Raw genomic sequence first — 25705 nt, 5'->3', positions numbered from 1 at the left:
TCTAGTGGCCTTATGTGAACATGCATTTACATTTTGCATGCATATCAATTTACGTTTCAGTTCAGACTCCCAGGTTTTTTTTATTAAAGGTTATGTTTTAACCTCTTGCACCACTTTATTTGCTTTATATCTGTTCTGATTGTGCGGTTACCAGTGTTGAGCGAGCACTAAAATGCTCGGGTGCTCGAAGCTCGGCCCGAGCTCACCGTGATACTCGGGTGCTCGACCCGAGCAATGAGCCCAATGTTAGTCTATGGGAGACCCGAGCATTTTTGCGGCGGCACCCCCAGCAGTCTGTAGAAAGCCTAAAAAGTGGCCAAAACGATAGTGACAGTGCTCAAATAACATGGGGACAGCATGGGGATCGCCCCAGGAAGCATTTCTGACCCCCAGGTCACTGCTGTCAGCAACGTGGTCAGAGGTATTAAGCCACTTTTACGGGCTCACAATAAAACATTCAAAAACGAAACTGAAGCGGTTTTCCTGTGAAATATGTTAAGGAACTTCCTTTCCAGGGTAAAGTCTTGTGTATAAGGTAAAATAAATAACCAAAAACAAAAATACTCCTCCACACCTTGGGCTATGTTCACAAGTAGCGTTTTTTATGGGTATTTGCACTTTTGTATTGCTTTCAACCATGACAAATGCATTCACCGGGAAATGTCATTTTAACATTTTACAACCTTATCTGGCCATGTGCTGTGTGACACATGCATACAGTGCTGAAAAGACATGGGAACAGCATGGGGAAAACCCCTGGAAGCTTCTCTGACATGCAGGTCACTGCTTAAAAGTGTGCCCATCAGAAGTGATCCTTGCCGCATCACGAAATGCAGACTTGCAACTATCACTGTGCAAGTCCTTGTCCCAGGGCAGTGTTCAATTGTACTTCCCCCATTGCTTGCAATGCAAGCGCAAGTATGCAGCCTGCCACCCACCCACCCCCAGGCTGCAATACCATACTGCTAGCTTGCTTGCACTTGAAATTGGGCCTTTTAGGCATGTAGAGGCGGAATCTGGCCACAACGTCATGGATGCGTCAGCGGCCTGGTATCCATACTCAGTCCCCAACCGCCCGGCGGCCAGGTGTCCACATTTGGTCCCCAACCGCCAGGGGGCGGCTGGGTGTCCATACTTGGTTCCCAGCCACCCGGCGGCCAGGTGTCCATGCTCGGTCTCCAGCCGCCCCGCGGCCGGGTGTCCATAAACGGTCCCCAGCCGCCCCTATTTCTCCTGTGAACTTCCCCCACATTTTTCTTAGCCTGGCCTGCTTTAGGGCAGCATTGGACGAGCCCACCAGAGAACTAGTCTCCTCCGGTGGGCTCTGGCTTCTCCATCAGGGGAGTTTAGAGTGCCAAGGGGAGGAGCATGATGATGATGATAGAAGTTAGCATCTGCTTTGTTTTCTTGGAATGCAAGCATAAGTGTGCAACATGCTACCCACCCACCCACCCCCAGGCTGCAATACCGTACTGATAGCTTGCTTGCACTTGAAATTGGGCCTTTTAGGCATGTGGAGGAAGACGCCGGCCACCATGTCATGGCTATGTCGGTGGCCTGGTATCCATACTCAGCCCCCAGCCGCTCGGCGGCCTGGTGTCCACGCTCGGTCCACAGCCGCCAGGGGGCGGCCGGGTGTCCATACTCGGTCCCCAGCCGCCCCCCGGCCGGGTGCCCACACACGGTCCCCAGCCGCCTGGAGGCAACCCGGTGTCCTTAAACGGTCCCCAGCCATCCCTATTTGACGGACAGCCTAACCACAAACACGTGGACAAGTGAATGTGGCCAGGGATGGTCCATCTGACTGACGCCTTCACACTAGGTTAATATTGTGGAAGCCGGGACACAGTTGGACACTGGGATGCAACACGTCCTCCAGACATAGAGGATTGCGGGTCCTGGGTCAATCAGGCTTCAACACAAAGTTCAGAAGGTAGACAGCAGCAGTGGTCGGCCTCCTACTCAACGAGTAAATTATTTATGATCATGAGGCTATCCATCTCCTTAGCTTTCTGTTCCTTGGAATGCAAGAGCATGTATGTAGTAGCGGTTAGGCATGAGGTGGTCAGCGTTTTGGCGAATACCCTACCTCCTCCGAGGATTGCTGGATGTTTTCCTGCTACTATCCCAGTTCTATGACTCCCGATAAGACAAAGCTTCAGTTGATGAATGATAAATGAGGTGGTGGCAAAGGAGAAAGAGCAGGAGAAACAGGGACCATTCACATCAATATCAGGCCAGTCAACCACACATGTCTTGTAGGATATGTTTCTGTACCAAAAGGAGCGGTTTGGCTACACAGTTATAGGGCATACAGTGAGTGCAATGCCTACCAAAAATTTCGAGGCACTCCAATGCCCCTTGGAAGTGACATGGAGGTCAGAGGTCCTTAACTAAACCGCTTTTTCCATTTATAGCAACTGGGTCTCCTGTACACTGTTGGCCTAAGCAGTGAATGGAAGGCTTTCCAAAAATTATGAGGAACTGCAATACCCCTTGAAACAAACGTGGATTACAGCATAATAAATACCTTCTACCCATTATTGGGGATTGGGTCTCCCTTAGTGTTCGCCTATGCATTGAAAAAAAAGCTGACTAAAATTAGGAGGAAATGCAATGCCCGTTGGAAGAGTCGTGTAGGTTAGAGGTAATTAAAAACAACATTTCAGTGCCTCTTGGAAGAGCTGTGGTTTAACAAGATGGTTTTAATGCCCCTTGGAAAAATGGTGGAGGTCGCAGTAGCTTAACAAGACGGTTTTAATGCCCCTTGGAAGAGACGTGGAGGTCGCACTAGCTTAACAAGATGGTTTTAATGCCCCTTGGAAGAGACGTGGAGGTCGCAGTAGCTTAACAAGACGGTTTTAATGCCCCTTGGAAAAGTGGTGAAGGTTGCAGTAGCTTAACAAGACGGTTTCAATGCCCCATGGAAAAGAGGTGGAGGTCGCAGTAGCTTAACAAGATGCTTTTAATGCCCCTTGGAAAAATGGTGGAGGTCGCAGAGTAATAAAAAGACAATATCAATGCCCCTTGGAAGAGTGGTGGAGGTCGCAGTAGCTTAACATGACGGTTTTAATTTCCCTTGGAAGAGACGTGGAGGTCGCAGTTGCTTAACAAGATGGTTTTAATGCCCTTGGAAAAGAGGTGGAGGTCGTAGTGGCTTAACAAGACGGTTTTAATGCCCCTTGGAAGAGACGTGGAGGTCGCAGTAGCTTAACAAGACGGTTTTAATGCCCCATGGAAAAATGGTGGAGGTCGCAGTAGCTTAACAAGGTGGTTTTAATGTCCCTTGGAGAAGGGTTCGAGGTCGCAGTATCTTAAAAAGACGGTTTTAATGCCCCTTGGAAGAGACGTGTAGGTCGCAGTAGCTTAACAAGACGGTTTTAATGCCCCTTGGAAGAAACGTGGAGGTCGCAGTAGCTTAACAAGACAGTTTTAATGCCCCTTGGAAGAGACGTGGAGGTCGCAGTAGCTTAACAAGATGGTTTTAATGAACCTTGGAAGAGACATGGAGGTCGCAGTAGCTTAAAAAAACGGTTTAAATGCCCCTTGGAAGAGACGTGGAGGTTGCAGTAGCTTAACAAAACAATTTTAATGCCCCTTGGAAGAGACGTGCAGGTTGCAGTAGATAAACAAGACGGTTTTCATGCCCCTTGGAAGAGACGTGGAGGTCGCAGTAGCTTAACAAGACGGTTTTAATGCCCCTTGGAAAAGTGGTGAAGGTTGCAGTAGCTTAAAAAGACGGTTTTAATGCCCCTCGGTAGAGAGGTGGAGTTCGCAGTTGCTTAACAAGACGGTTTTAATGCCCCTTGGAAAAGTGTGGAGGTCGCAGTAACTTAACAAGATAGGATTAATGCCCCATTGGAGAAGTGTTGGAGGTCGTAGTAACTTAACAAGACGGTTTTAATGCCCCTTGGAAGGGTGGTGGAGGTTGCAGTGGAATAAAAAGACAATATCAATGCCCCGTGGAAGACACATAGAGGTCGCAGTCGCTTAACAAGACGGTTTTAATGCCCCTTGGAAAAGTGGTGGAGGTCGCAGTAGCTTAACAAGATGGTTTTAATGCCATTTGGAGAAGTGTTGGAGGTCGCAGTAGCTTAACAAGATGCTTTTAATGCCCCTTGGAAGAATGGTGGAGGTTGCAGTGTAATAAAAAGACAATATCAATGCCCCTTGGAAGAGTGGTGGAGGTCGCAGTAGCTTAACAAGACGGATTTAATGCCCCTTGGAAGAGACGTGGAGGTTGCAGTAGCTTAACAAGACGGTTTTAATTCCCCTTGGAAGAGACGTGGAGGTCGCAGTAGCTTAACAAGATGGTTTTAATGCCCTTGGAAGAGACGTGGAGGTCGAAGTAGCTTAACAAGACTGTTTTAATGCCCCTTGGAAAAGTGGTGGAGGTTGCAGTGGCTTCACAAGATGGTTTTAATGCCCCTTGGAAGAGACGTGGAGGTCGCAGTAGCTTAACAAGATGGATTTAATTCCCCATGGAAAAATAGTGGAGGTCGCAGTAGCTTAACAAGATGGTTTTAATGCCTCTTGGAAAAGGGTTCGAGGTCGCAGTAGCTTAACAAGAAGATTTTAATGCATCTTGGAAGAGACGTGGAGGTTGCAGTAGCTTACAAAGACGGTTTTCATTCCCCTTGGAAGAGACGTGGAGGTCGCAGTAGCTTAACAAGATGGTTTTAATGCCCCTTGGAAAAGAGTGGAGGTCGCAGTAGCTTAACAAGATAGTTTTAATGCCCCTTGGAGAAGTGTTGGAGGTCGCAGTAGCTTAACAAGATGAATTTAATGCCCCTTGGAAGAGTGGTGGAGGTTGCAGTGGAATAAAAAGACAATATCAATGCCCTGTGGAAGAAACGTGGAGGTCGCAGAAGCTTAACAAGACGGTTTTAATGCCCCTTGGAAAAGTGGTGGATGTCGCAGTAGCTTAACAAGACGGTTTTAATGCCCCTTGGAGAAGTGTTGGAGGTCGCACTAGCTTTACAAGATTCTTTTAATGCCCCTTAGAAGAGTGGTCGAGGTCGCAGTAGCTTAACAAGATGGTTTTAATGCCCCTTGGAAGAGACGTGGAGGTTGCAGTAGCTCAAAAAGACGGTTTTAATTCCCCTTGGAAGAGACGTGGAGGTCGCAGTAGCTTAACAAGATAGTTTTAATGCCCTTGGAAGAGACGTGGTGGTCGAAGTAGCTTAACAAGACGGTTTTAATGCCCCTTGGAAGAGACGTGGAGGTCGCAGTAGCTTAACAAGATGGTTTTAATGCCCCTTGGAGAAGGATTGGAGGTCGCAGTATCTTAATAAGACGATTTTAATGCACCTTGGAAGAGACGTGGAGGTCGCAGTAGCTTAACAAGATGGTTTTAATGCACCTTGGAAGAGACGTGGAGGTCGCAGTAGCTTAACAAGATGGTTTTAATGCCCCTTGGAAGAGACGTGGAGGTCGCAGTAGCTTAACAACACGGTTTTAATGCCCCTTGGAAAGTGGAGGAGGTCGCAGTAGCTTAACAAGACGGTTTAAATGCCCCTTGGAAGAGTCGTGGAGGTTGCAGTAGCTCAACAAGACGATTTTAATGCCCCTTGGAAGAGACGTAGAGGTCGCAGTAGGGTAACAAGACTGATTTAATGCCCCTTGGAAGAGACGTGGAGGTCGCAGTAGCTTAACAATACGATTTTAATGCCCCTTGGAAGAGACGTGGAGGTCGCAGTACCTTAACTAGATGATTTTAATGCACCTTGGAAGTTACGTGGAGGTCACAGTAGCTTAACAAGATGGTTTTAATGCCCCTTGTAAGAGACGTGGAGGTCGCAGTAGCTTAACAAGATGGTTTTAATGCCCCTTGGAAGAGATGTGGAGGTCGCAGTAGCTTAACAATACGATTTTAATGCCCCTTGGAAGAGACGTGGAGGTCGCAGTAACTTAACTAGATGATTTTAATGCACCTTGGAAGTTACGTGGAGGTCACAGTAGCTTAACAAGACGGTTTTAATGCCCCTTGTAAGAGACGTGGAGGTCGCAGTAGCTTAACAAGATGGATTTAATGCCCCTTGGAAGAGTGGTGGAGGTAGCAGTGGAATAAAAAGACAATATCAATGCCCCGTGGAAGAAACGTGGAGGTCGCAGAAGCTTAACAAGACTGTTTTAATGCCCCTTGGAAAAGTGGTGGATGTCGCAGTAGCTTAACAAGACAGTTTTAATGCCCCTTGGAGAAGTGTTGGAGGTCGCAGTAGCTTAACAAGATTCTTTTAATGCCCCTTAGAAGAGTGGTGGAGGTCGCAGTAGCATAACAAGATGGTTTTAATGCCCCTTGGAAGAGACGTGGAGGTTGCAGTAGCTCAACAAGACGGTTTTAATTCCCCTTGGAAGAGACGTGGAGGTCGCAGTAGCTTAACAAGATGGTTTTAATGCCCTTGGAAGAGACGTGGAGGTCGAAGTAGCTTAACAAGACTGTTTGAATGCCCCTTGGAAAAGTGGTGGAGGTTGCAGTGGCTTCACAAGATGGTTTTAATGCCCCTTGGAAGAGACGTGGAGGTCGCAGTAGCTTAACAAGATGGATTTAATTCCCCATGGAAAAATAGTGGAGGTCGCAGTAGCTTAACAAGATGGTTTTAATGCCTCTTGGAAAAGGGTTCGAGGTCGCAGTAGCTTAACAAGAAGATTTTAATGCATCTTGGAAGAGACATGGAGGTTGCAGTAGCTTAACAAGACGGTTTTCATTCCCCTTGGAAGAGACGTGGAGGTCGCAGTAGCTTAACAAGATGGTTTTAATGCCCCTTGGAAAAGAGTGGAGGTCGCAGTAGCTTAACAAGATGGATTTAATGCCCCTTGGAAGAGTGGTGGAGGTTGCAGTGGAATAAAAAGACAATATCAATGCCCCGTGGAAGAAACGTGGAGGTGGCAGAAGCTTAACAAGACGGTTTTAATGCCCCTTGGAAAAGTGGTGGATGTCGCAGTAGCTTAACAAGACGGTTTTAATGCCCCTTGGAGAAGTGTTGGAGGTCGCAGTAGCTTTACAAGATTCTTTTAATGCCCCTTAGAAGAGTGGTGGAGGTCGCAGTAGCTTAACAAGATGGTTTTAATGCCCCTTGGAAGAGACGTGGAGGTTGCAGTAGCTCAACAAGACGGTTTTAATTCCCCTTGGAAGAGACGTGGAGGTCGCAGTAGCTTAACAAGTTAGTTTTAATGCCCTTGGAAGAGACGTGGTGGTCGAAGTAGCTTAACAAGACGGTTTTAATGCCCCTTGGAAGAGACGTGGAGGTCGCAGTAGCTTAACAAGATGGTTTTAATGCCCCTTGGAGAAGGATTGGAGGTCGCAGTATCTTAACAAGACGATTTTAATGCACCTTGGAAGAGACGTGGAGGTCGCAGTAGCTTAACAAGATGGTTTTAATGCACCTTGGAAGAGACGCGGAGGTCGCAGTAGCTTAACAAGATGGTTTTAATGCCCCTTGGAAGAGACGTGGAGGTCGCAGTAGCTTAACAAGACGGTTTTAATGCCCCTTGGAGAGTGGAGGAGGTCGCAGTAGCTTAACAAGACGGTTTAAATGCCCCTTGGAAGAGTCGTGGAGGTTGCAGTAGCTCAACAAGACGATTTTAATGCCCCTTGGAAGAGACGTAGAGGTCGCAGTAGGGTAACAAGACTGTTTTAATGCCCCTTGGAAGAGACGTGGAGGTCGCAGTAGCTTAACAATACGATTTTAATGCCCCTTGGAAGAGACGTGGAGGTCGCAGTACCTTAACTAGATGATTTTAATGCACCTTGGAAGTTACGTGGAGGTCACAGTAGCTTAACAAGACGGTTTTAATGCCCCTTGTAAGAGACGTGGAGGTCGCAGTAGCTTAACAAGATGGTTTTAATGCCCCTTGGAAGAGATGTGGAGGTCGCAGTAGCTTAACAATACGATTTTAATGCCCCTTGGAAGAGACGTGGAGGTCGCAGTAACTTAACTAGATGATTTTAATGCACCTTGGAAGTTACATGGAGGTCACAGTAGCTTAACAAGACGGTTTTAATGCCCCTTGTAAGAGACGTGGAGGTCGCAGTAGCTTAACAAGATGGATTTAATGCCCCTTGGAAGAGTGGTGGAGGTAGCAGTGGAATAAAAAGACAATATCAATGCCCCGTGGAAGAAACGTGGAGGTCGCAGAAGCTTAACAAGACTGTTTTAATGCCCCTTGGAAAAGTGGTGGATGTTGCAGTAGCTTAACAAGACAGTTTTAATGCCCCTTGGAGAAGTGTTGGAGGTCGCAGTAGCTTAACAAGATTCTTTTAATGCCCCTTAGAAGAGTGGTGGAGGTCGCAGTAGCATAACAAGATGGTTTTAATGCCCCTTGGAAGAGACGTGGAGGTTGCAGTAGCTCAACAAGACGGTTTTAATTCCCCTTGGAAGAGACGTGGAGGTCGCAGTAGCTTAACAAGATGGTTTTAATGCCCTTGGAAGAGACGTGGAGGTCGAAGTAGCTTAACAAGACTGTTTGAATGCCCCTTGGAAAAGTGGTGGAGGTTGCAGTGGCTTCACAAGATGGTTTTAATGCCCCTTGGAAGAGACGTGGAGGTCGCAGTAGCTTAACAAGATGGATTTAATTCCCCATGGAAAAATAGTGGAGGTCGCAGTAGCTTAACAAGATGGTTTTAATGCCTCTTGGAAAAGGGTTCGAGGTCGCAGTAGCTTAACAAGAAGATTTTAATGCATCTTGGAAGAGACATGGAGGTTGCAGTAGCTTAACAAGACGGTTTTCATTCCCCTTGGAAGAGACGTGGAGGTCGCAGTAGCTTAACAAGATGGTTTTAATGCCCCTTGGAAAAGAGTGGAGGTCGCAGTAGCTTAACAAGATGGTTTTAATGCCCCTTGGAGAAGTGTTGGAGGTCGCAGTAGCTTAACAAGATGGATTTAATGCCCCTTGGAAGAGTGGTGGAGGTTGCAGTGGAATAAAAAGACAATATCAATGCCCCGTGGAAGAAACGTGGAGGTCGCAGAAGCTTAACAAGACGGTTTTAATGCCCCTTGGAAAAGTGGTGGATGTCGCAGTAGCTTAACAAGACGGTTTTAATGCCCCTTGGAGAAGTGTTGGAGGTCGCAGTAGCTTTACAAGATTCTTTTAATGCCCCTTAGAAGAGTGGTGGAGGTCGCAGTAGCTTAACAAGATGGTTTTAATGCCCCTTGGAAGAGACGTGGAGGTTGCAGTAGCTCAACAAGACGGTTTTAATTCCCCTTGGAAGAGACGTGGAGGTCGCAGTAGCTTAACAAGTTAGTTTTAATGCCCTTGGAAGAGACGTGGTGGTCGAAGTAGCTTAACAAGACGGTTTTAATGCCCCTTGGAAGAGACGTGGAGGTCGCAGTAGCTTAACAAGATGGTTTTAATGCCCCTTGGAGAAGGATTGGAGGTCGCAGTATCTTAACAAGACGATTTTAATGCACCTTGGAAGAGACGTGGAGGTCGCAGTAGCTTAACAAGATGGTTTTAATGCACCTTGGAAGAGACGTAGAGGTCGCAGTAGCTTAACAAGATGGTTTTAATGCCCCTTGGAAGAGACGTGGAGGTCGCAGTAGCTTAACAAGACGGTTTTAATGCCCCTTGGAAAGTGGAGGAGGTCGCAGTAGCTTAACAAGACGGTTTAAATGCCCCTTGGAAGAGTCGTGGAGGTTGCAGTAGCTCAACAAGACGATTTTAATGCCCCTTGGAAGAGACGTAGAGGTCGCAGTAGGGTAACAAGACTGTTTTAATGCCCCTTGGAAGAGACGTGGAGGTCGCAGTAGCTTAACAATACGATTTTAATGCCCCTTGGAAGAGACGTGGAGGTCGCAGTACCTTAACTAGATGATTTTAATGCACCTTGGAAGTTACGTGGAGGTCACAGTAGCTTAACAAGACGGTTTTAATGCCCCTTGTAAGAGACGTGGAGGTCGCAGTAGCTTAACAAGATGGTTTTAATGCCCCTTGGAAGAGATGTGGAGGTCGCAGTAGCTTAACAATACGATTTTAATGCCCCTTGGAAGAGACGTGGAGGTCGCAGTAACTTAACTAGATGATTTTAATGCACCTTGGAAGTTACATGGAGGTCACAGTAGCTTAACAAGACGGTTTTAATGCCCCTTGTAAGAGACGTGGAGGTCGCAGTAGCTTAACAAGATGGATTTAATGCCCCTTGGAAGAGTGGTGGAGGTAGCAGTGGAATAAAAAGACAATATCAATGCCCCGTGGAAGAAACGTGGAGGTCGCAGAAGCTTAACAAGACGGTTTTAATGCCCCTTGGAAATGTGGTGGATGTCGCAGTAGCTTAACAAGACGGTTTTAATGCCCCTTGGAGAAGTGTTGGAGGTCGCAGTAGCTTAACAAGATTCTTTTAATGCCCCTTAGAAGAGTGGTGGAGGTCGCAGTAGCTTAACAAGATGGTTTTAATGCCCCTTGGAAGAGACGTGGAGGTTGCAGTAGCTCAACAAGACGGTTTTAATTCCCCTTGGAAGAGACGTGGAGGTCGCAGTAGCTTAACAAGATAGTTTTAATGCCCTTGGAAGAGACGTGGTGGTCGAAGTAGCTTAACAAGACGGTTTTAATGCCCCTTGGAAAAGTGGTGGAGGTCGCAGTGGCTTACCAAGACGGTTTTAATGCCCCTTGGAAGAGACGTGGAGGTCGCAGTACCTTAACAAGATGGTTTTAATGCCCCTTGGAGAAGGATTGGAGGTCACAGTATCTTAACAAGACGATTTTAATGCCCCTTGGAAGAGACGTGGAGGTCGCAGTAGCTTAACAAGATGGTTTTAATGCACCTTGGAAGTTACGTGGAGGTCACAGTAGCTTAACAAGGCGGTTTTAATGCCCCTTGTAAGAGACGTGGAGGTCGCATTAGCTTAACAAGATGGTTTTAATGCCCCTTGGAAGAGACGTGGAGGTCGCAGTAGCTTAACAAGACGGTTTTAATGCCCCTTGGAAAGTGGAGTAGGTTGCAGTAGCTTAACAAGACGGTTTAAATGCCCCTTGGAAGAGACGTGGAGGTTGCAGTAGCTCAACAAGACGATTTTAATGCCTCTTGGAAGAGACGTAGAGGTCGCAGTAGGGTAACAAGACGGTTTTAATGCCCCTTGGAAGAGACGTGGAGGTCGCAGTAGCTTAACAATACAATTTTAATTGCCCCTTGGAAGAGACGTGGAGGTCGCAGTACCTTAACTAGATGATTTTAATGCACCTTGGAAGTTACGTGGAGGTCACAGTAGCTTAACAAGATGGTTTTAATGCCCCTTGTAAGAGACGTGGAGGTCGCAGTAGCTTAACAAGATGGTTTTAATGCCCCTTGGAAGAGACGTGGAGGCCGCAGTAGCTTAACAAGACAGTTTTAATGCCCCTTGGAAAATTGGTGGAGGTCGCAGTAGCTTAACAAGACGGTTTAAATGCCCCTTGGAAGAGACGTGGAGCTTGCAGTAGCTCAACAAGACAATTTTAATGCCCCTTGGAAGAGACGTGGAAGTCGCAGTAGGGTAACAAGACAGTTTTAATGCCCCTTGGAAGAGACGTGGAGGTCGCAGTAGCTTAACAAGACGGTTTTATTGCCCCTTGGAAAAGTGGTGGAGGTCGCAGTAGCTTAACAAGATGGTTTTAATGCCCCTTGGAGAAGGAATTGAGGTCGCAGTATCTTAACAAGATGATTTTAATGCCCCTTGGAAGAGACATGGAGGTCACAGTAGCTTAACAAGATGGTTTTAATCCACCTTGGAAGTTACGTGGAGGTCACAGTAGCGTAACAAGACGGTTTTAATGCCCCTTGTAAGAGACGTGGAGGTCGCAGTAGCATAACAAGATGGTTTTAATGCCCCTTGGAAGAGATGTGGAGGTCGCAGTAGCTTAACAAGACGGTTTTAATGCCCCTTGGAAAAGTGGAGGAGGTCGCAGTAGCTTAACAAGACGGTTTAAATGCCCCTTGGAAGAGACGTGGAGGTTGCAGTAGCTCAACAAGACGATTTTAATGCCCCTTGGAAGAGACGTGGAGGTCGCAGTAGGGTAACAAGACGATTTTAATGCCCCTTGGAAGAGATGTGAAGGTCGCAGTAGCTTAACAAGATGGTTTTAATGCACCTTGGAAGTTACGTGGAGGTTGCAGTAGCTCAACAAGACGATTTTAATGCCCCTTGGAAGAGACGTGGAAGTCGCAGTAGGGTAACAAGACGGTTTTAATGCCCCTTGGAAGAGTGGTGGAGGTTGCAGTGGAATAAAAAGACAATATCAATGCCCCGTGGAAGAAACGTGGAGGTCGCAGAAGCTTAACAAGACGGTTTTAATGCCCCTTGGAAAAGTGGTGGATGTCGCAATAGCTTAACAAGACGGTTTTAATGCCCCTTGGAGAAGTGGTGGAGGTCGCAGTAGCTTAACAAGACGCTTTTAATGGCCCTTAGAAGAGTGGTGGAGGTCGCAGTAGCTTAACAAGACGGTTTTAATTCCCCTTGGAAGAGACGTGGAGGTCGCAGTAGCTTAACAAGATAGTTTTAATGCCCTTGGAAGAGACGTGGTGGACGAAGTAGCTTAACAAGATGGTTTTAATGCCCCTTGGAAGAGACGTGGAGGTTGCAGTAGCTCAACAAGACGGTTTTAATTCCCCTTGGAAGAGACGTGGAGGTCGCAGTAGCTTAACAAGTTAGTTTTAATGCCCTTGGAAGAGACGTGGTGGTCGAAGTAGCTTAACAAGACGGTTTTAATGCCCCTTGGAAGAGACGTGGAGGTCGCAGTAGCTTAACAAGATGGTTTTAATGCCCCTTGGAGAAGGATTGGAGGTCGCAGTATCTTAACAAGACGATTTTAATGCACCTTGGAAGAGACGTGGAGGTCGCAGTAGCTTAACAAGATGGTTTTAATGCACCTTGGAAGAGACGTGGAGGTCGCAGTAGCTTAACAAGATGGTTTTAATGCCCCTTGGAAGAGACGTGGAGGTCGCAGTAGCTTAACAAGACGGTTTTAATGCCCCTTGGAATGTGGAGGAGGTCGCAGTAGCTTAACAAGACGGTTTAAATGCCCCTTGGAAGAGTCGTGGAGGTTGCAGTAGCTCAACAAGACGATTTTAATGCCCCTTGGAAGAGACGTAGAGGTCGCAGTAGGGTAACAAGACTGTTTTAATGCCCCTTGGAAGAGATGTGGAGGTCGCAGTAGCTTAACAATACGATTTTAATGCCCCTTGGAAGAGACGTGGAGGTCGCAGTACCTTAACTAGATGATTTTAATGCACCTTGGAAGTTACGTGGAGGTCACAGTAGCTTAACAAGACGGTTTTAATGCCCCTTGTAAGAGACGTGGAGGTCGCAGTAGCTTAACAAGATGGTTTTAATGCCCCTTGGAAGAGATGTGGAGGTCGCAGTAGCTTAACAATACGATTTTAATGCCCCTTGGAAGAGACGTGGAGGTCGCAGTAACTTAACTAGATGATTTTAATGCACCTTGGAAGTTACATGGAGGTCACAGTAGCTTAACAAGACGGTTTTAATGCCCCTTGTAAGAGACGTGGAGGTCGCAGTAGCTTAACAAGATGGATTTAATGCCCCTTGGAAGAGTGGTGGAGGTAGCAGTGGAATAAAAAGACAATATCAATGCCCCGTGGAAGAAACGTGGAGGTCGCAGAAGCTTAACAAGACTGTTTTAATGCCCCTTGGAAAAGTGGTGGATGTCGCAGTAGCTTAACAAGACAGTTTTAATGCCCCTTGGAGAAGTGTTGGAGGTCGCAGTAGCTTAACAAGATTCTTTTAATGCCCCTTAGAAGAGTGGTGGAGGTCGCAGTAGCATAACAAGATGGTTTTAATGCCCCTTGGAAGAGACGTGGAGGTTGCAGTAGCTCAACAAGACGGTTTTAATTCCCCTTGGAAGAGACGTGGAGGTCGCAGTAGCTTAACAAGATGGTTTTAATGCCCTTGGAAGAGACGTGGAGGTCGAAGTAGCTTAACAAGACTGTTTGAATGCCCCTTGGAAAAGTGGTGGAGGTTGCAGTGGCTTCACAAGATGGTTTTAATGCCCCTTGGAAGAGACGTGGAGGTCGCAGTAGCTTAACAAGATGGATTTAATTCCCCATGGAAAAATAGTGGAGGTCGCAGTAGCTTAACAAGATGGTTTTAATGCCTCTTGGAAAAGGGTTCGAGGTCGCAGTAGCTTAACAAGAAGATTTTAATGCATCTTGGAAGAGACATGGAGGTTGCAGTAGCTTAACAAGACGGTTTTCATTCCCCTTGGAAGAGACGTGGAGGTCGCAGTAGCTTAACAAGATGGTTTTAATGCCCCTTGGAAAAGAGTGGAGGTCGCAGTAGCTTAACAAGATGGTTTTAATGCCCCTTGGAGAAGTGTTGGAGGTCGCAGTAGCTTAACAAGATGGATTTAATGCCCCTTGGAAGAGTGGTGGAGGTTGCAGTGGAATAAAAAGACAATATCAATGCCCCGTGGAAGAAACGTGGAGGTCGCAGAAGCTTAACAAGACGGTTTTAATGCCCCTTGGAAAAGTGGTGGATGTCGCAGTAGCTTAACAAGACGGTTTTAATGCCCCTTGGAGAAGTGTTGGAGGTCGCAGTAGCTTTACAAGATTCTTTTAATGCCCCTTAGAAGAGTGGTGGAGGTCGCAGTAGCTTAACAAGATGGTTTTAATGCCCCTTGGAAGAGACGTGGAGGTTGCAGTAGCTCAACAAGACGGTTTTAATTCCCCTTGGAAGAGACGTGGAGGTCGCAGTAGCTTAACAAGTTAGTTTTAATGCCCTTGGAAGAGACGTGGTGGTCGAAGTAGCTTAACAAGACGGTTTTAATGCCCCTTGGAAGAGACGTGGAGGTCGCAGTAGCTTAACAAGATGGTTTTAATGCCCCTTGGAGAAGGATTGGAGGTCGCAGTATCTTTACAAGACGATTTTAATGCACCTTGGAAGAGACGTGGAGGTCGCAGTAGCTTAACAAGATGGTTTTAATGCACCTTGGAAGAGACGTGGAGGTCGCAGTAGCTTAACAAGATGGTTTTAATGCCCCTTGGAAGAGACGTGGAGGTCGCAGTAGCTTAACAAGACGGTTTTAATGCCCCTTGGAAAGTGGAGGAGGTCGCAGTAGCTTAACAAGACGGTTTAAATGCCCCTTGGAAGAGTCGTGGAGGTTGCAGTAGCTCAACAAGACGATTTTAATGCCCCTTGGAAGAGACGTAGAGGTCGCAGTAGGGTAACAAGACTGTTTTAATGCCCCTTGGAAGAGACGTGGAGGTCGCAGTAGCTTAACAATACGATTTTAATGCCCCTTGGAAGAGACGTGGAGGTCGCAGTACCTTAACTAGATGATTTTAATGCACCTTGGAAGTTACGTGGAGGTCACAGTAGCTTAACAAGACGGTTTTAATGCCCCTTGTAAGAGACGTGGAGGTCGCAGTAGCTTAACAAGATGGTTTTAATGCCCCTTGGAAGAGATGTGGAGGTCGCAGTAGCTTAACAATACGATTTTAATGCCCCTTGGAAGAGACGTGGAGGTCGCAGTAACTTAACTAGATGATTTTAATGCACCTTGGAAGTTACATGGAGGTCACAGTAGCTTAACAAGACGGTTTTAATGCCCCTTGGAAAAGTGGTGGAGGTCGCAGTAGCTTAACAAGATGGTTTTAATGCCCCTTGGAGAAGGGTTGGCGGTCGTAGTATCTTAACCAGACGATTTTAATGCCCCTTGGAAGATACGTGGAGGTTGCAGCAGCTCAACAAGACGATTTTAATGCCCCTTGGAAGAGACATGGAGGTCGCAGTAGGGTAACAAGATGGTTTTAATGCCCCTTGGAAGAGACGTGGAGGTCGCAGTAGCTTAACAATACGATTTTAATGCCCCTTGGAAGAGACGTGGAGGTCGCAGTAACTTAACTAGATGATTTTAATGCACCTTGGAAGTTACATGGAGGTCACAGTAGCTTAACAAGACGGTTTTAATGCCCCTTGTAAGAGACGTGGAGGTCGCAGTAGCTTAACAAGATGGATTTAATGCCCCTTGGAAGAGTGGTGGAGGTAGCAGTGGAATAAAAAGACAATATCAATGCCCCGTGGAAGAAACGTGGAGGTCGCAGAAGCTTAACAAGACGGTTTTAATGCCCCTTGGAAATGTGGTGGATGTCGCAGTAGCTTAACAAGACGGTTTTAATGCCCCTTGGAGAAGTGTTGGAGGTCGCAGTAGCTTAACAAGATTCTTTTAATGCCCCTTAGAAGAGTGGTGGAGGTCGCAGTAGCTTAACAAGATGGTTTTAATGCCCCTTGGAAGAGACGTGGAGGTTGCAGTAGCTCAACAAGATGGTTTTAATTCCCCTTGGAAGAGACGTGGAGGTCGCAGTAGCTTAACAAGATAGTTTTAATGCCCTTGGAAGAGACGTGGTGGTCGAAGTAGCTTAACAAGACGGTTTTAATGCCCCTTGGAAAAGTGGTGGAGGTCGCAGTGGCTTACCAAGACGGTTTTAATGCCCCTTGGAAGAGACGTGGAGGTCGCAGTAGCTTAACAAGATGGTTTTAATGCCCCTTGGAGAAGGATTGGAGGTCACAGTATCTTAACAAGACGATTTTAATGCCCCTTGGAAGAGACGTGGAGGTCGCAGTAGCTTAACAAGATGGTTTTAATGCACCTTGGAAGTTACGTGGAGGTCACAGTAGCTTAACAAGACGGTTTTAATGCCCCTTGTAAGAGACGTGGAGGTCGCAGTATCTTAACAAGATGGTTTTAATGCCCCTTGGAAGAGACGTGGAGGTCGCAGTAGCTTAACAAGATGGTTTTAATGCCCCTTGGAAAGTGGAGTAGGTTGCAGTAGCTTAACAAGACGGTTTAAATGCCCCTTGGAAGAGACGTGGAGGTTGCAGTAGCTCAACAAGACGATTTTAATGCCTCTTGGAAGAGACGTAGAGGTCGCAGTAGGGTAACAAGACGGTTTTAATGCCCCTTGGAAGAGACGTGGAGGTCGCAGTAGCTTAACAATACAATTTTAATTGCCCCTTGGAAGAGACGTGGAGGTCGCAGTACCTTAACTAGATGATTTTAATGCACCTTGGAAGTTACGTGGAGGTCACAGTAGCTTAACAAGATGGTTTTAATGCCCCTTGTAAGAGACGTGGAGGTCGCAGTAGCTTAACAAGATGGTTTTAATGCCCCTTGGAAGAGATGTGGAGGTCGCAGTAGCTTAACAAGACGGTTTTAATGCCCCTTGGAAAAGTGGAGGAGGTCGCAGTAGCTTAACAAGACGGTTTAAATGCCCCTTGGAAGAGACGTGGAGGTTGCAGTAGCTCAACAAGACGATTTTAATGCCCCTTGGAAGAGACGTGGAGGTCGCAGTAGGGTAACAAGACGATTTTAATGCCCCTTGGAAGAGATGTGAAGGTCGCAGTAGCTTAACAAGATGGTTTTAATGCACCTTGGAAGTTACGTGGAGGTTGCAGTAGCTCAACAAGACGATTTTAATGCCCCTTGGAAGAGACGTGGAAGTCGCAGTAGGGTAACAAGACGGTTTTAATGCCCCTTGGAAGAGTGGTGGAGGTTGCAGTGGAATAAAAAGACAATATCAATGCCCCGTGGAAGAAACGTGGAGGTCGCAGAAGCTTAACAAGACGGTTTTAATGCCCCTTGGAAAAGTGGTGGATGTCGCAATAGCTTAACAAGACGGTTTTAATGCCCCTTGGAGAAGTGGTGGAGGTCGCAGTAGCTTAACAAGACGCTTTTAATGGCCCTTAGAAGAGTGGTGGAGGTCGCAGTAGCTTAACAAGACGGTTTTAATTCCCCTTGGAAGAGACGTGGAGGTCGCAGTAGCTTAACAAGATAGTTTTAATGCCCTTGGAAGAGACGTGGTGGACGAAGTAGCTTAACAAGATGGTTTTAATGCCCCTTGGAAGAGACGTGGAGGTTGCAGTAGCTCAACAAGACGGTTTTAATTCCCCTTGGAAGAGACGTGGAGGTCGCAGTAGCTTAACAAGTTAGTTTTAATGCCCTTGGAAGAGACGTGGTGGTCGAAGTAGCTTAACAAGACGGTTTTAATGCCCCTTGGAAGAGACGTGGAGGTCGCAGTAGCTTAACAAGATGGTTTTAATGCCCCTTGGAGAAGGATTGGAGGTCGCAGTATCTTAACAAGACGATTTTAATGCACCTTGGAAGAGACGTGGAGGTCGCAGTAGCTTAACAAGATGGTTTTAATGCACCTTGGAAGAGACGTGGAGGTCGCAGTAGCTTAACAAGATGGTTTTAATGCCCCTTGGAAGAGACGTGGAGGTCGCAGTAGCTTAACAAGACGGTTTTAATGCCCCTTGGAATGTGGAGGAGGTCGCAGTAGCTTAACAAGACGGTTTAAATGCCCCTTGGAAGAGTCGTGGAGGTTGCAGTAGCTCAACAAGACGATTTTAATGCCCCTTGGAAGAGACGTAGAGGTCGCAGTAGGGTAACAAGACTGTTTTAATGCCCCTTGGAAGAGATGTGGAGGTCGCAGTAGCTTAACAATACGATTTTAATGCCCCTTGGAAGAGACGTGGAGGTCGCAGTACCTTAACTAGATGATTTTAATGCACCTTGGAAGTTACGTGGAGGTCACAGTAGCTTAACAAGACGGTTTTAATGCCCCTTGTAAGAGACGTGGAGGTCGCAGTAGCTTAACAAGATGGTTTTAATGCCCCTTGGAAGAGATGTGGAGGTCGCAGTAGCTTAACAATACGATTTTAATGCCCCTTGGAAGAGACGTGGAGGTCGCAGTAACTTAACTAGATGATTTTAATGCACCTTGGAAGTTACATGGAGGTCACAGTAGCTTAACAAGACGGTTTTAATGCCCCTTGTAAGAGACGTGGAGGTCGCAGTAGCTTAACAAGATGGATTTAATGCCCCTTGGAAGAGTGGTGGAGGTAGCAGTGGAATAAAAAGACAATATCAATGCCCCGTGGAAGAAACGTGGAGGTCGCAGAAGCTTAACAAGACTGTTTTAATGCCCCTTGGAAAAGTGGTGGATGTCGCAGTAGCTTAACAAGACAGTTTTAATGCCCCTTGGAGAAGTGTTGGAGGTCGCAGTAGCTTAACAAGATTCTTTTAATGCCCCTTAGAAGAGTGGTGGAGGTCGCAGTAGCATAACAAGATGGTTTTAATGCCCCTTGGAAGAGACGTGGAGGTTGCAGTAGCTCAACAAGACGGTTTTAATTCCCCTTGGAAGAGACGTGGAGGTCGCAGTAGCTTAACAAGATGGTTTTAATGCCCTTGGAAGAGACGTGGAGGTCGAAGTAGCTTAACAAGACTGTTTGAATGCCCCTTGGAAAAGTGGTGGAGGTTGCAGTGGCTTCACAAGATGGTTTTAATGCCCCTTGGAAGAGACGTGGAGGTCGCAGTAGCTTAACAAGATGGATTTAATTCCCCATGGAAAAATAGTGGAGGTCGCAGTAGCTTAACAAGATGGTTTTAATGCCTCTTGGAAAAGGGTTCGAGGTCGCAGTAGCTTAACAAGAAGATTTTAATGCATCTTGGAAGAGACATGGAGGTTGCAGTAGCTTAACAAGACGGTTTTCATTCCCCTTGGAAGAGACGTGGAGGTCGCAGTAGCTTAACAAGATGGTTTTAATGCCCCTTGGAAAAGAGTGGAGGTCGCAGTAGCTTAACAAGATGGTTTTAATGCCCCTTGGAGAAGTGTTGGAGGTCGCAGTAGCTTAACAAGATGGATTTAATGCCCCTTGGAAGAGTGGTGGAGGTTGCAGTGGAATAAAAAGACAATATCAATGCCCCGTGGAAGAAACGTGGAGGTCGCAGAAGCTTAACAAGACGGTTTTAATGCCCCTTGGAAAAGTGGTGGATGTCGCAGTAGCTTAACAAGACGGTTTTAATGCCCCTTGGAGAAGTGTTGGAGGTCGCAGTAGCTTTACAAGATTCTTTTAATGCCCCTTAGAAGAGTGGTGGAGGTCGCAGTAGCTTAACAAGATGGTTTTAATGCCCCTTGGAAGAGACGTGGAGGTTGCAGTAGCTCAACAAGACGGTTTTAATTCCCCTTGGAAGAGACGTGGAGGTCGCAGTAGCTTAACAAGTTAGTTTTAATGCCCTTGGAAGAGACGTGGTGGTCGAAGTAGCTTAACAAGACGGTTTTAATGCCCCTTGGAAGAGACGTGGAGGTCGCAGTAGCTTAACAAGATGGTTTTAATGCCCCTTGGAGAAGGATTGGAGGTCGCAGTATCTTTACAAGACGATTTTAATGCACCTTGGAAGAGACGTGGAGGTCGCAGTAGCTTAACAAGATGGTTTTAATGCACCTTGGAAGAGACGTGGAGGTCGCAGTAGCTTAACAAGATGGTTTTAATGCCCCTTGGAAGAGACGTGGAGGTCGCAGTAGCTTAACAAGACGGTTTTAATGCCCCTTGGAAAGTGGAGGAGGTCGCAGTAGCTTAACAAGACGGTTTAAATGCCCCTTGGAAGAGTCGTGGAGGTTGCAGTAGCTCAACAAGACGATTTTAATGCCCCTTGGAAGAGACGTAGAGGTCGCAGTAGGGTAACAAGACTGTTTTAATGCCCCTTGGAAGAGACGTGGAGGTCGCAGTAGCTTAACAATACGATTTTAATGCCCCTTGGAAGAGACGTGGAGGTCGCAGTACCTTAACTAGATGATTTTAATGCACCTTGGAAGTTACGTGGAGGTCACAGTAGCTTAACAAGACGGTTTTAATGCCCCTTGTAAGAGACGTGGAGGTCGCAGTAGCTTAACAAGATGGTTTTAATGCCCCTTGGAAGAGATGTGGAGGTCGCAGTAGCTTAACAATACGATTTTAATGCCCCTTGGAAGAGACGTGGAGGTCGCAGTAACTTAACTAGATGATTTTAATGCACCTTGGAAGTTACATGGAGGTCACAGTAGCTTAACAAGACGGTTTTAATGCCCCTTGGAAAAGTGGTGGAGGTCGCAGTAGCTTAACAAGATGGTTTTAATGCCCCTTGGAGAAGGGTTGGCGGTCGTAGTATCTTAACCAGACGATTTTAATGCCCCTTGGAAGATACGTGGAGGTTGCAGCAGCTCAACAAGACGATTTTAATGCCCCTTGGAAGAGACATGGAGGTCGCAGTAGGGTAACAAGATGGTTTTAATGCCCCTTGGAAGAGACGTGGAGGTCGCAGTAGCTTAACAATACGATTTTAATGCCCCTTGGAAGAGACGTGGAGGTCGCAGTAACTTAACTAGATGATTTTAATGCACCTTGGAAGTTACATGGAGGTCACAGTAGCTTAACAAGACGGTTTTAATGCCCCTTGTAAGAGACGTGGAGGTCGCAGTAGCTTAACAAGATGGATTTAATGCCCCTTGGAAGAGTGGTGGAGGTAGCAGTGGAATAAAAAGACAATATCAATGCCCCGTGGAAGAAACGTGGAGGTCGCAGAAGCTTAACAAGACGGTTTTAATGCCCCTTGGAAATGTGGTGGATGTCGCAGTAGCTTAACAAGACGGTTTTAATGCCCCTTGGAGAAGTGTTGGAGGTCGCAGTAGCTTAACAAGATTCTTTTAATGCCCCTTAGAAGAGTGGTGGAGGTCGCAGTAGCTTAACAAGATGGTTTTAATGCCCCTTGGAAGAGACGTGGAGGTTGCAGTAGCTCAACAAGATGGTTTTAATTCCCCTTGGAAGAGACGTGGAGGTCGCAGTAGCTTAACAAGATAGTTTTAATGCCCTTGGAAGAGACGTGGTGGTCGAAGTAGCTTAACAAGACGGTTTTAATGCCCCTTGGAAAAGTGGTGGAGGTCGCAGTGGCTTACCAAGACGGTTTTAATGCCCCTTGGAAGAGACGTGGAGGTCGCAGTAGCTTAACAAGATGGTTTTAATGCCCCTTGGAGAAGGATTGGAGGTCACAGTATCTTAACAAGACGATTTTAATGCCCCTTGGAAGAGACGTGGAGGTCGCAGTAGCTTAACAAGATGGTTTTAATGCACCTTGGAAGTTACGTGGAGGTCACAGTAGCTTAACAAGACGGTTTTAATGCCCCTTGTAAGAGACGTGGAGGTCGCAGTATCTTAACAAGATGGTTTTAATGCCCCTTGGAAGAGACGTGGAGGTCGCAGTAGCTTAACAAGATGGTTTTAATGCCCCTTGGAAAGTGGAGTAGGTTGCAGTAGCTTAACAAGACGGTTTAAATGCCCCTTGGAAGAGACGTGGAGGTTGCAGTAGCTCAACAAGACGATTTTAATGCCTCTTGGAAGAGACGTAGAGGTCGCAGTAGGGTAACAAGACGGTTTTAATGCCCCTTGGAAGAGACGTGGAGGTCGCAGTAGCTTAACAATACAATTTTAATTGCCCCTTGGAAGAGACGTGGAGGTCGCAGTACCTTAACTAGATGATTTTAATGCACCTTGGAAGTTACGTGGAGGTCACAGTAGCTTAACAAGATGGTTTTAATGCCCCTTGTAAGAGACGTGGAGGTCGCAGTAGCTTAACAAGATGGTTTTAATGCCCCTTGGAAGAGACGTGGAGGCCGCAGTAGCTTAACAAGACAGTTTTAATGCCCCTTGGAAAATTGGTGGAGGTCGCAGTAGCTTAACAAGACGGTTTAAATGCCCCTTGGAAGAGACGTGGAGCTTGCAGTAGCTCAACAAGACAATTTTAATGCCCCTTGGAAGAGACGTGGAAGTCGCAGTAGGGTAACAAGACAGTTTTAATGCCCCTTGGAAGAGACGTGGAGGTCGCAGTAGCTTAACAAGACGGTTTTATTGCCCCTTGGAAAAGTGGTGGAGGTCGCAGTAGCTTAACAAGATGGTTTTAATGCCCCTTGGAGAAGGAATGGAGGTCGCAGTATCTTAACAAGATGATTTTAATGCCCCTTGGAAGAGACATGGAGGTCACAGTAGCTTAACAAGATGGTTTTAATCCACCTTGGAAGTTACGTGGAGGTCACAGTAGCGTAACAAGACGGTTTTAATGCCCCTTGGAGAAGTGTTGGAGGTCGCAGTAGCTTAACAAGATTCTTTTAATGCCCCTTAGAAGAGTGGTGGAGGTCGCAGTAGCTTAACAAGATGGTTTTAATGCCCCTTGGAAGAGACGTGGAGGTTGCAGTAGCTCAACAAGATGGTTTTAATTCCCCTTGGAAGAGACGTGGAGGTCGCAGTAGCTTAACAAGATAGTTTTAATGCCCTTGGAAGAGACGTGGTGGTCGAAGTAGCTTAACAAGACGGTTTTAATGCCCCTTGGAAAAGTGGTGGAGGTCGCAGTGGCTTACCAAGACGGTTTTAATGCCCCTTGGAAGAGACGTGGAGGTCGCAGTAGCTTAACAAGATGGTTTTAATGCCCCTTGGAGAAGGATTGGAGGTCACAGTATCTTAACAAGACGATTTTAATGCCCCTTGGAAGAGACGTGGAGGTCGCAGTAGCTTAACAAGATGGTTTTAATGCACCTTGGAAGTTACGTGGAGGTCACAGTAGCTTAACAAGACGGTTTTAATGCCCCTTGTAAGAGACGTGGAGGTCGCAGTATCTTAACAAGATGGTTTTAATGCCCCTTGGAAGAGACGTGGAGGTCGCAGTAGCTTAACAAGACGGTTTTAATGCCCCTTGGAAAGTGGAGTAGGTTGCAGTAGCTTAACAAGACGGTTTAAATGCCCCTTGGAAGAGACGTGGAGGTTGCAGTAGCTCAACAAGACGATTTTAATGCCTCTTGGAAGAGACGTAGAGGTCGCAGTAGGGTAACAAGACGGTTTTAATGCCCCTTGGAAGAGACGTGGAGGTCGCAGTAGCTTAACAATACAATTTTAATTGCCCCTTGGAAGAGACGTGGAGGTCGCAGTACCTTAACTAGATGATTTTAATGCACCTTGGAAGTTACGTGGAGGTCACAGTAGCTTAACAAGATGGTTTTAATGCCCCTTGTAAGAGACGTGGAGGTCGCAGTAGCTTAACAAGATGGTTTTAATGCCCCTTGGAAGAGACGTGGAGGCCGCAGTAGCTTAACAAGACAGTTTTAATGCCCCTTGGAAAATTGGTGGAGGTCGCAGTAGCTTAACAAGACGGTTTAAATGCCCCTTGGAAGAGACGTGGAGCTTGCAGTAGCTCAACAAGACAATTTTAATGCCCCTTGGAAGAGACGTGGAAGTCGCAGTAGGGTAACAAGACAGTTTTAATGCCCCTTGGAAGAGACGTGGAGGTCGCAGTAGCTTAACAAGACGGTTTTATTGCCCCTTGGAAAAGTGGTGGAGGTCGCAGTAGCTTAACAAGATGGTTTTAATGCCCCTTGGAGAAGGAATGGAGGTCGCAGTATCTTAACAAGATGATTTTAATGCCCCTTGGAAGAGACATGGAGGTCACAGTAGCTTAACAAGATGGTTTTAATCCACCTTGGAAGTTACGTGGAGGTCACAGTAGCGTAACAAGACGGTTTTAATGCCCCTTGTAAGAGACGTGGAGGTCGCAGTAGCATAACAAGATGGTTTTAATGCCCCTTGGAAGAGATGTGGAGGTCGCAGTAGCTTAACAAGACGGTTTTAATGCCCCTTGGAAAAGTGGAGGAGGTCGCAGTAGCTTAACAAGACGGTTTAAATGCCCCTTGGAAGAGACGTGGAGGTTGCAGTAGCTCAACAAGACGATTTTAATGCCCCTTGGAAGAGACGTGGAGGTCGCAGTAGGGTAACAAGACGATTTTAATGCCCCTTGGAAGAGATGTGAAGGTCGCAGTAGCTTAACAAGATGGTTTTAATGCACCTTGGAAGTTACGTGGAGGTTGCAGTAGCTCAACAAGACGATTTTAATGCCCCTTGGAAGAGACGTGGAAGTCGCAGTAGGGTAACAAGACGGTTTTAATGCCCCTTGGAAGAGTGGTGGAGGTTGCAGTGGAATAAAAAGACAATATCAATGCCCCGTGGAAGAAACGTGGAGGTCGCAGAAGCTTAACAAGACGGTTTTAATGCCCCTTGGAAAAGTGGTGGATGTCGCCATAGCTTAACAAGACGGTTTTAATGCCCCTTGGAGAAGTGGTGGAGGTCGCAGTAGCTTAACAAGACGCTTTTAATGGCCCTTAGAAGAGTGGTGGAGGTCGCAGTAGCTTAACAAGACGGTTTTAATTCCTCTTGGAAGAGACGTGGAGGTCGCAGTAGCTTAACAAGATAGTTTTAATGCCCTTGGAAGAGACGTGGTGGACGAAGTAGCTTAACAAGACGGTTTTAATGCCCCTTGGAAAAGTGGTGGAGGTCGCAGTGGCTTACCAAGACGGTTTTAATGCCCCTTGGAAGAGACGTGGAGGTCGCAGTAGCTTAACAACACGGTTTTAATGCCCCTTGGAAAAGTGGTGGAGGTCGCAGTAGCTTAACAAGATGGTTTTAATGCCCCTTGGAGAAGGGTTGGCGGTCGTAGTATCTTAACCAGACGATTTTAATGCCCCTTGGAAGAGACGTGGAGGTTGCAGCAGCTCAACAAGACGATTTTAATGCCCCTTGGAAGAGACATGGAGGTCGCAGTAGGGTAACAAGATGGTTTTAATGCCCCTTGGAAGAGACGTGGAGGTCGCAGTAGCTTAACAAAACGATTTTAATGCCCCTTGGAAGAGACGTGGAGATCGCAGTAGCTTAACAAGATGCTTTTAATGCACCTTGGAAGTTACATGGAGGTCATAGTAGCTTAACAAGACGGTTTTAATGCCCCTTGTAAGAGACGTGGAGGTCGCAGTAGCTTAACAAGATGGTTTTAATGCCCCTTGGAAGAGACGTGGAGGTCGCAGTAGCTTAACAAGATGGTTTTAATGCCCCTTGGAAAAGTGGAGGAGGTCGCAGTAGCTTAACAAGAC

This window comes from Phyllobates terribilis, unplaced genomic scaffold, assembly GCF_046119375.1.
Source record: "Phyllobates terribilis strain yellow unplaced genomic scaffold, ASM4611937v1 Scaffold_9__5_contigs__length_417890890, whole genome shotgun sequence".
Classification (NCBI taxonomy): domain Eukaryota; kingdom Metazoa; phylum Chordata; class Amphibia; order Anura; family Dendrobatidae; genus Phyllobates; species Phyllobates terribilis.
Note: the sequence above shows the minus strand (reverse complement) of the source record.